This window comes from Thermobia domestica, chromosome 1, assembly GCF_964235325.1.
Source record: "Thermobia domestica chromosome 1, izTheDome1.hap1.1, whole genome shotgun sequence".
NCBI lineage: Eukaryota > Metazoa > Arthropoda > Insecta > Zygentoma > Lepismatidae > Thermobia > Thermobia domestica.
The window spans coordinates 6,406,014-6,414,916 of NC_137454.1; positions in this window are offsets into that span (position 1 = coordinate 6,406,014).

Consider the following 8,903-nt stretch of genomic DNA (forward strand, 5'->3'; position numbering starts at 1 on the left):
CGTAATGATGTTTATTTTTTGTGGGAATCCTGTACCCATGCAGCGTAGCTATCTTTAGACTGAAGTGATCTGGATCGAACGGAAGTGGTGGATTCTACAGATGCAACGGAAGTATGAGAATCTTTGCGTGTGCAAGTAGTTGTGGCAGTTGTCTGCTATTTTGATGATCTTTTCAGTGGCCTCACCTTCGTGAGACACATAGGAGGATCGTCAAGGACAGAATTTAGAGTATTAAGTCGAGTGCTCATAGGTTTGTCAGTTGTGTTGCGTGAATCTACCATCTTTAAAGACCGTCCGTTGGGGCACTGCACAGATGCAAAAAACTAGCGTGACTAGTGTATATATGATGAGATAAGTTGTCTGAGTGTTCTCAAGGTTGGACTATCCGTTTGGATAGTAATTCAGGTAAGACTTTAATGCAGTGACACTGTACAACCTTGGCTGAGATTAGTCTGATGATCAGTGTTCTGTAGAAACGCGGAGAAAAGTCCAGGATCAGGAAAAGAAAAGTGTTTTTTCAAAAATCGTCACCGTTATAAGCAATTGTTGCTTCAAAGTCAAAACCTCTGGATATGTATAATTCCTTTTTTCTAGCCCATTGATTTATATGAAAATGAGTTTCTTTAATGAATGGGATTTGAATTGTTTGAGATTACTAATTTCCCCTTCTTGCCTATTTAAGTGCCCCGTGCTTTAAATTTTCTTATGTTTAATGTAATATTGCTTTATAATTTATTTACAAATATTGAAATTACATAATACAGCAGTAAAATTTCGCAGAGAATACATTTAAAAAACCCAAGAAGAAATCATTAACATTAAGTTGCTAAAAATCTCGTTTATTTCAAAGAAAAAATAGAGACTTTCCTCATTTAAATAATTAGGCAGAGAAACCATGGTTGAAATTAGGCGATTTTCAACATTCTTAAGTGCTACTCTTTTTGTTGGGATTTATGAAACCTAAAATTAAAATAAAACATATCTCGCTCGAGATTTCTATGAAGGCATAGTTTCATTAGTTGTTACTATATAAATTTCCTACCTTAGAAGTTCAAGAAATTTCCTTACTCTATGATTTTAATTTAAAAATAGGATGGGGAAGGAATTTGTTAGTAAAACAACAAATACAAATGCCAACCTCAAACATTACTCATAAAAGAAAAATGAAAGAAAAGTTTATATTTCCATAAACAGCCTCAAATGTCAAACACTCTTCAAGTGAATAAATATAACACATTACAAATAGTACAGAATGCACTTCCTCTTCATCTTTGTTTTGCAAACCGGTTACAATCTTGTATTCCAATTAATTCTGCACTTGGAATATATTTCTTATCATTTTGTCCCTGAAGCAAACAAATGTTTTTAATGATCTGCAGCATAAGTACGACATACACTACCGTGAGTTAACTCTTTTAATTATGCACGTAAACTAATGACGTGAGTTTACTTACGTGATGCAAATAATATATTGTGCGTCAATTTACGCTTGTAAACTGGGAATGGGAGCTGCGCTACACTCCTTGTGTCATTTTAAGACTGGATCGATCCAATGCAACGATTTTAAATGCATCTACACTGAATGTTGTGCTATGAGAAAAAGTATAATGAAATAGTCATATTTCGACAAGGAAGTGGCCAATATTTACCAAGATAAGAAAGAATAATCCATCTCTCACTGATTACTTCAAAACGTTATTTAGATCGCGGTGGCTCAGTAGTATATGCAGGGTGCGATTTACCGAAAGGGGTGAGAGATATTTTCCTCTCAATCACATTTTGTTTCCTCCGAAGAACTCGATCGAAGTATCCCTCCGGGGATGGTCGCTTGCCTCCCAAACACTGCTTACAAAGGACACCAAGTAGTACTAGGGAGACCTGATCGCGCTTTGAACTTTGACCCCGAGCTTTATGACATCATAGGTCAAATGTCAATGACCATGGCCCAAGATCAATGACCTAGGGGTACCTAAGACCACCCCCTCTAGATTTTGGAAGAGGGACCTTGGCAAACCACCTAAATTTTGGGAGGGGTACATAGGACAACCCCCTTAAATTTGGGAGATTGCCAAATCTAAATATTTGGTATGATAACCGAGAACAATAGTATGTTCCTCTAGTAGTATTGGGCGTGTATATTGGTCCCTGTCATGGGTAAAAATTGCCAAAAATTTAAATTTCTGAGCATTTTGACTTAATTTATTCCCTTTGATGAGTTGTTATTACCCTATATTGTTATATCAGCGTATACAGGGATCCATTACCTTTTATAAGACGTGGGTATATTAATGCATCCCTTTAAATTTTTGGGAGGGGTACTTTGGCTCACCCCTTAAGTTTTGGAAATTCACCAACGTAAACATTTGGTATAATAATATATAACCCTAGCATGTATTAATATAAACTTGAATGGTCCACCTCGCTTCCTTTCATGGGTACAAAATTACCAAATTTTAGTACAATCAGTTTAGTTTTTGGCTCATTTTATCCCCTTGGATGAGGTTCTCTTACCATATATAGTTATATGGGCGTATACAGGTGTGCATTTCCTATTGTAAGACATAGATTCATTTGTGAACACCTTTAAAAATTTTGGAGGGGTACCTTCGCCCACCACTTAAATTTTGGAAATTATCCAATTTAAGCATTCAGTATCATAGTGCATGACCTCTACATGTATCATGATAAATGTGGGTGGTCCATTTATTTCCCTTTGAAGGGTAAAAAATTGCCAAATATAAAAATAAGCAATATATTGTACAAAGTGTTTGGTTTTTGGCCCTATTTATCCTCTTTGATGCGGTCTTATTATCTTATATGGTTATATGGTCATGTATATGGGTTCATTTCCTATCATAAGACATGGGTGTATTGATGCACCCTTTAAAACTTTGGCAGTAGATACCTTGGGTCATATACTCAGTTTTAGAAATTATTTAATATAAGCATTTGATATCATAGTACAGGTCTTCAATATGTACCACTATAAATTTGGATTGGTCCACATCGTTCTATTTCATAGGTAACGAATTACCAAAAATCACATTCCGGAGGTTATTGATCCCCTTTGATAAGGATTTACCAAGTTAAATGTTTATGTTCCCTTCTAAATTTGGGAATTATCAAATAACAAAATTCGGCAAAGGTTTTGTAGGACACATTGTAAATTTTGGTGTTCCTCTTATGGCCAAATATTCAAATTTTAAAGGTTAATGACCTATTTTATGTTTTTGATACTGCTATATAATTGAAAGAGTATAAGATTTATTACTTTTTCATAACACAAAGATGAATTTATGTACCAATGTTAAATTTTGAGAGGGGTACATTCCTTAATGTTAAATTAAAAATTGGTAATCATTGTTAGAATAGGTGGTATCTCTTTCTTTGGTTAAATCATTGTCAAATATGAGTATGGAAACGTTATCTGTTATTGACCTATGATGGGATCATGTGTCCAGGACGTTGGTACATTTAAACTTTGTAGGATAATTTGGGAATCGTAAAAATTAAATTACGTCATTGGTTTTGATTATTCACGCCTATAGGCTAAAAATAAATGTAAGCAACACTATCTACCATGTGATCGACCTTGATGAGGTAGTGTACAATGATTCATTTCCTTTTCAAAATTTGTGGAAGTTATGAAATAACACGTTTCTAGACAACCGTTGGTTCTGCTAAGATAAACAATTGACGTAGTTGAGACATAACTACAACATGTAATTATATGATTAATTCTAAGACGTAGGTATATCGAGAGAGGTACATAGGAACATTCTTTGAATTTGGGAATTGTGATAAAGAAAGTTTAGTATGAGGCGCGAAATTTGAAACAATACTTTGAACTTTAGTAAAGTTCATAGTCTAAGATCATTGGTGGTGGCTGAATTAACCTTGAGTTTTGAGAAATCGTATAGGTATCTTATTGAATCTTATGACTTATAGACGAAAGGCAATACATGCTACAACACTTTGAGATTTAATCACAAAATGACGTAATCTGACACTGGCAAAGTTATTGTTGATCCAGTTTGATTGGCTGATCCCTATCATTCACGCAAACTGATTGGTTGATCACTATCTTTCCTGCAATCTGATGATTTTCAAATCTTTCCTGCATTCAGTTTTAAGTTTTGTTTAACATTTAAAATTCTTGTTTTGAACACTTTCGTTCAACATTTTGTACTCACTGATAAATATGATCAAAACAGCTTATTTGTTAACTGAATAGTTAAAACCGGATAATGTTTGACGGTTAACCGTAAAGCGTGAAATTATTTTAGTTGGAAATTTTGGTTTCAATTTTTTTCGTTTCAAACTTTTTACTTGAAAATTCGTGTTCCAATTTTATGTATGAATTGTTTTTCAGAATTTTCTTTGAAATTTTTTGACAACTTTGGTTTCCAAATTTTGTTTGAATTTTTTTCGTTTGAAATTTGTGAACTATTTTTAGTTTTACCTTTTTTCTTTCAAAACTGAAAATTATTTTGTTTGAAATTTTACTTTTAAAAATTTTCTTCAAATATTTTTTGTTTAAAAATTTTTGGTTGAACATTTTCTTCGATATTTTTGCTGAAATTTTTTTGGAAAATTTTGTTTTCAAATTTTTGTTTGTGCGCTCATTGGTAGGGAACCGTTTCGTAACTGTTTAGAACAAAACCCTCTGTGAACGTTGTTTATCATTTTGCTATATTACACGTCAGAACATGATAATGCAACGCCATCAGTTTTGCTTCATATATAAGTATCGTTCAAGTTAGTATTTATGATAACGTCATCATGGTTACTAGTCTGCAGTTTCTAAACGTACATGATGTGATGAAATCATTTGCTAAGATTACTGATTTACAACAGAATGTTTTTTATAGAATCTTAGCTAGGCAAATGATACCTACATAGATTGGGTTAAGAATCGTGGTGAAAATGATAAGAATATAAATTACCAGCAAGATATTTACCCATGGAAGCATCAAAACAAGAACTGTTACGTTTCTTAAATACTGGATCTGTATCTTTCTGTTACAAAGGATTCTTGGGTCGAAGCCATCAATTTGAATTTAGTACACAGCCGGTTATGTGAATTTGATTTCGTCAGCAATTGCGATGAATTCATAAATTCAAACGTCAGCACATTTCTTTCCAATGACGTCAGCCGTAGCTCTATGAAATCATCAAATTCCGTGTCATCCCATGAAATCATTCGAGCGTGTGCCTTTCAGGTTGAAAGATGTGTACTTCTAACGATAAAGAAACCCTCTTCGCAAGCTATTATCGAATAAATATATATAAAACAAAACATGTGAAGATTGGTATCAGTGCTACAACGTTTAAACCTGTGATTCGATCGGGCAAAGCAGAAAAATTCGGTGTACAACTAAACTTTGAGGAACGGCAGATATTAGGTACACTTTTCGACCAAATGAATGATTATTTTCATGATGATCTAAATTTGACCATAGTCAAATTATTAGGCTCAAAGCATGGAGTGGTGGTACGTACAGTCCTCGAAGAGAAGATGGTGCTTTTACGTGAAAAGAGTACATTCCATGTTCCTCGCAACATGGTGTATCTAACGCAATCGGAATGAAACTAATTCATCAATGTATTCCAGTGCAAAAAACAAGTATATTCATGAAAAAAGTACTATTTTGAAAAAAATGTGTCATGTATATTGTACAACATGTATCTAAATGTTGTGATGGTTGTCAACACTGTTCGTGGGTGCATACCTGTATTCACAAACAGTTTATTTGTGATCAAATGGAAATTGAGTTTCCACCAATTGATATTGCAATAGACATTAAAAAACTTCAATTGGAACTAAAAATATATGCTAAAGACAAACTAGTGCAATAAGTTCAAAATACAATCGACAATATCCACATCCTATATCTGGTATGGATGTATGTGATTAACCAGTGAAGTGTAATAAAATAATCCATTTCAATGATTTATATTTTACATTTCAAGTACAATACCATCTTCTGACGTGTACTATTGCACCATGATAAACAATGTTGCCAGAGGTTTTTGTTGTAAACCGTTAGGAAACGGTTTTCTACCAATGAGTGCACAAACTTAAAAATTTGAAGCCAAAACTTTCCAAAAACATTTCAAAGAAAACTTTTGAAACAAAAATGTTCAAACAAAAATTTTTAAACAAAAATTTCGAACATTTTTTTAAAACTAAAATTTCAAACAAAAAATCTGTTTTGAAACGAAAAAATAAAAAATAATAGTTCACACAAATTTCAAACGAAAACATTTCAAAAAAATTTTTGAAAAAACATCAATCAAAAATTCTGAAAAAAATTTACAAACAAAAATTTTCAAACAAATATTTTCAAACAAAAATTTCAAAATAAAATTGAAACGAAAGTTGTCGTAAATATGCATACCAAGTTGTGAAACATTTAAAAAAAATTGAAACAAAATTTTCAAGCAAGAATTTCAAACAAAAAATTTTCAAACAATTCCAACTAAAATAATTTCACGTTTCACGGTTAATCGTCAGACATTATCCGGTTTTAACTATACGATTAACAAATAAACGGTTTTGTCATATTTATCAGTGAGTGTAAAATTTTGAACAATAGTGTTGAAACCAAGATTTTTATATGATAAACAAAAATAAAACTGAATGCAGCAAAGATTTGAAAATCATCAACCAATCAGATTACAAGAAAGAAAATGATCAACCAATCAGAGTGCATAAAAGGTAGTGATCAACCAATCAAATTGCATTAACAATAACTTTGCCAGTGTCAGATTACATCACCTTGTGATTAAATTTCAAAGTGTTGTAGCATGTATTGCCTTTCGTCTATAAGCCATAAGATTCAATTAGCTATAAGATTTATGAAAACTAAAGGTTAATTTAACCACCACCAATGATCTTAGACTATGAGCTTAACTAAAGTACAAAGCATTGTTTCAAATTTCGCGAACCTCTGTCGATATAACTAAATCTTAGAATTAATCATATAATTACATGTAGTAGTTAGGTCTCAGTAAGGTCAATTGTTTATCTTAGCAGAACCAACTGTTGTCTATTAAATAGAATCGTGTTATTTGATAACCCACGAAATTTGAAAAGGAAATGAATCCCTGTACACTACCTCCTCAAGGTCAATCACATGGTAGATCGTGTTGCTTACGTTTATATTTGGCCCATATGCGGGGATAATCAAAACCAATGACGTAATGTCATTTTTACAATTCCGAAATTATCCTACAAAGTTTAAATGTACCAATGTCCTGGACACCAATCCCATCATATATCAATAATAGATCACGTGACCATACTCATATGTGACAATGATTTACCCAAAGAAAGAGATACCACCCAATTCTAAGAATAATTACCAATTATTAATTCAATAATAAGAAATGTACCTCTCCCGAAAGATCGGTACAGAAATACACCTGTGTCTTATGAAAAGTTAATAAATCCTTTACTCATTCATTTATATGGCCGTATCAGAAAAATAAAATAAGTCAATAACCTTTAAAATTTGAAAATTTGGCCTAAGAGGAACACCAACTTTTACAATGGGTCCTAAAATACATTGCCGAACTATATTTGGTAAATCTCAAATTTAACAGGAAACATAAACATATAACGTGCTAAATCCTTATCAAAGAGGATCAATAACCTCCAAAATTTGATTTTTGGTAGTTCTTTACCTATGAAACGGAACGTTGTGGACCATCCAAATTTATAGTGGTACATATTGAAGACCTGTCCTATGGTACCAAATGCTTATATTAAACCATTTCTAAAAATGAGTGAATGACCCAAGATATCTACTGCCAAAGTTTTAAAGGGTGCATCAATGTACCCATGTCTTATGATAGGAAATGAACCCATATACATGACCATATAACCGTATAAGGTAATTAGACCTCATCAAAGTGGATAAATTGGGCCCAAAACTAAACACTTGGTACAACATATTGCTAATTTTTATAATTTTGCAATTTTTTACCCATGAAAGGGAACAAGGTGGACCACCTTAATTTATCATGATACATGTTGAGGTCATGCACTATGATACCAAATGCTTAAATTGAAAAATTTCCGAAATTTAAGGGAATGGCAATATTATTCCTCCCAAAAATTTAAAGTGGTGCATCAATGTACCTATTGTTTATGATAGGGAGTGGGCCCCTATACATGATCATATAATCATATAAGGTAACAGGACCTCATCCAAGGGGGTAAATTGGGCCAAAAGCAAACACGTGCTTGTACTAAAATTTGGAAATATTGTACCCCTAATGGAAACGAGGTGGACCACCCAAATTGATAGTGATCTATATTAGGGTTCTATACTATAATACCAAATGTTTAAATTGGGCAATTTCCAAAATTAAACGGTGGGCCAAAGTACCCTTCAAAAAATTAAAAGGGGTGTTTCAATATACCCACGTTTTATGATAGGAAATGGACCAATATACATGATCATATAACTATATAAGATAGTAGAACCTAATCAAATGGCATAAATTGGGCCAAAAACAAAACACGTATTGTACTAAAATTTGACAATTTGTACCCTGAAAAGAAACGAGGTGGACGATCCAAGTTTACAGTGATCCATATTACGGTCCTATACTATATTACCAAATATATAAAATGGGCAATTTCCAAATTTGAAGGGGTTGGAAAAGGTACCGCTCACAAACATTTAAAGGGGTGCACAAATATACCAATGTCTTATAATAGGGAATGAACCCCTACACTTGATCTTATAACCATATAAGATAGTAGGATCTCATCCAAGGGAATAAATTAGATCAAAAACCAAACACGTATTACAACGAACGTATTGCTTACGTTTATATTTTATAGTGAGGTAAATTATACCCCAAGTTATAGTGATCTATATTTGGGTCCT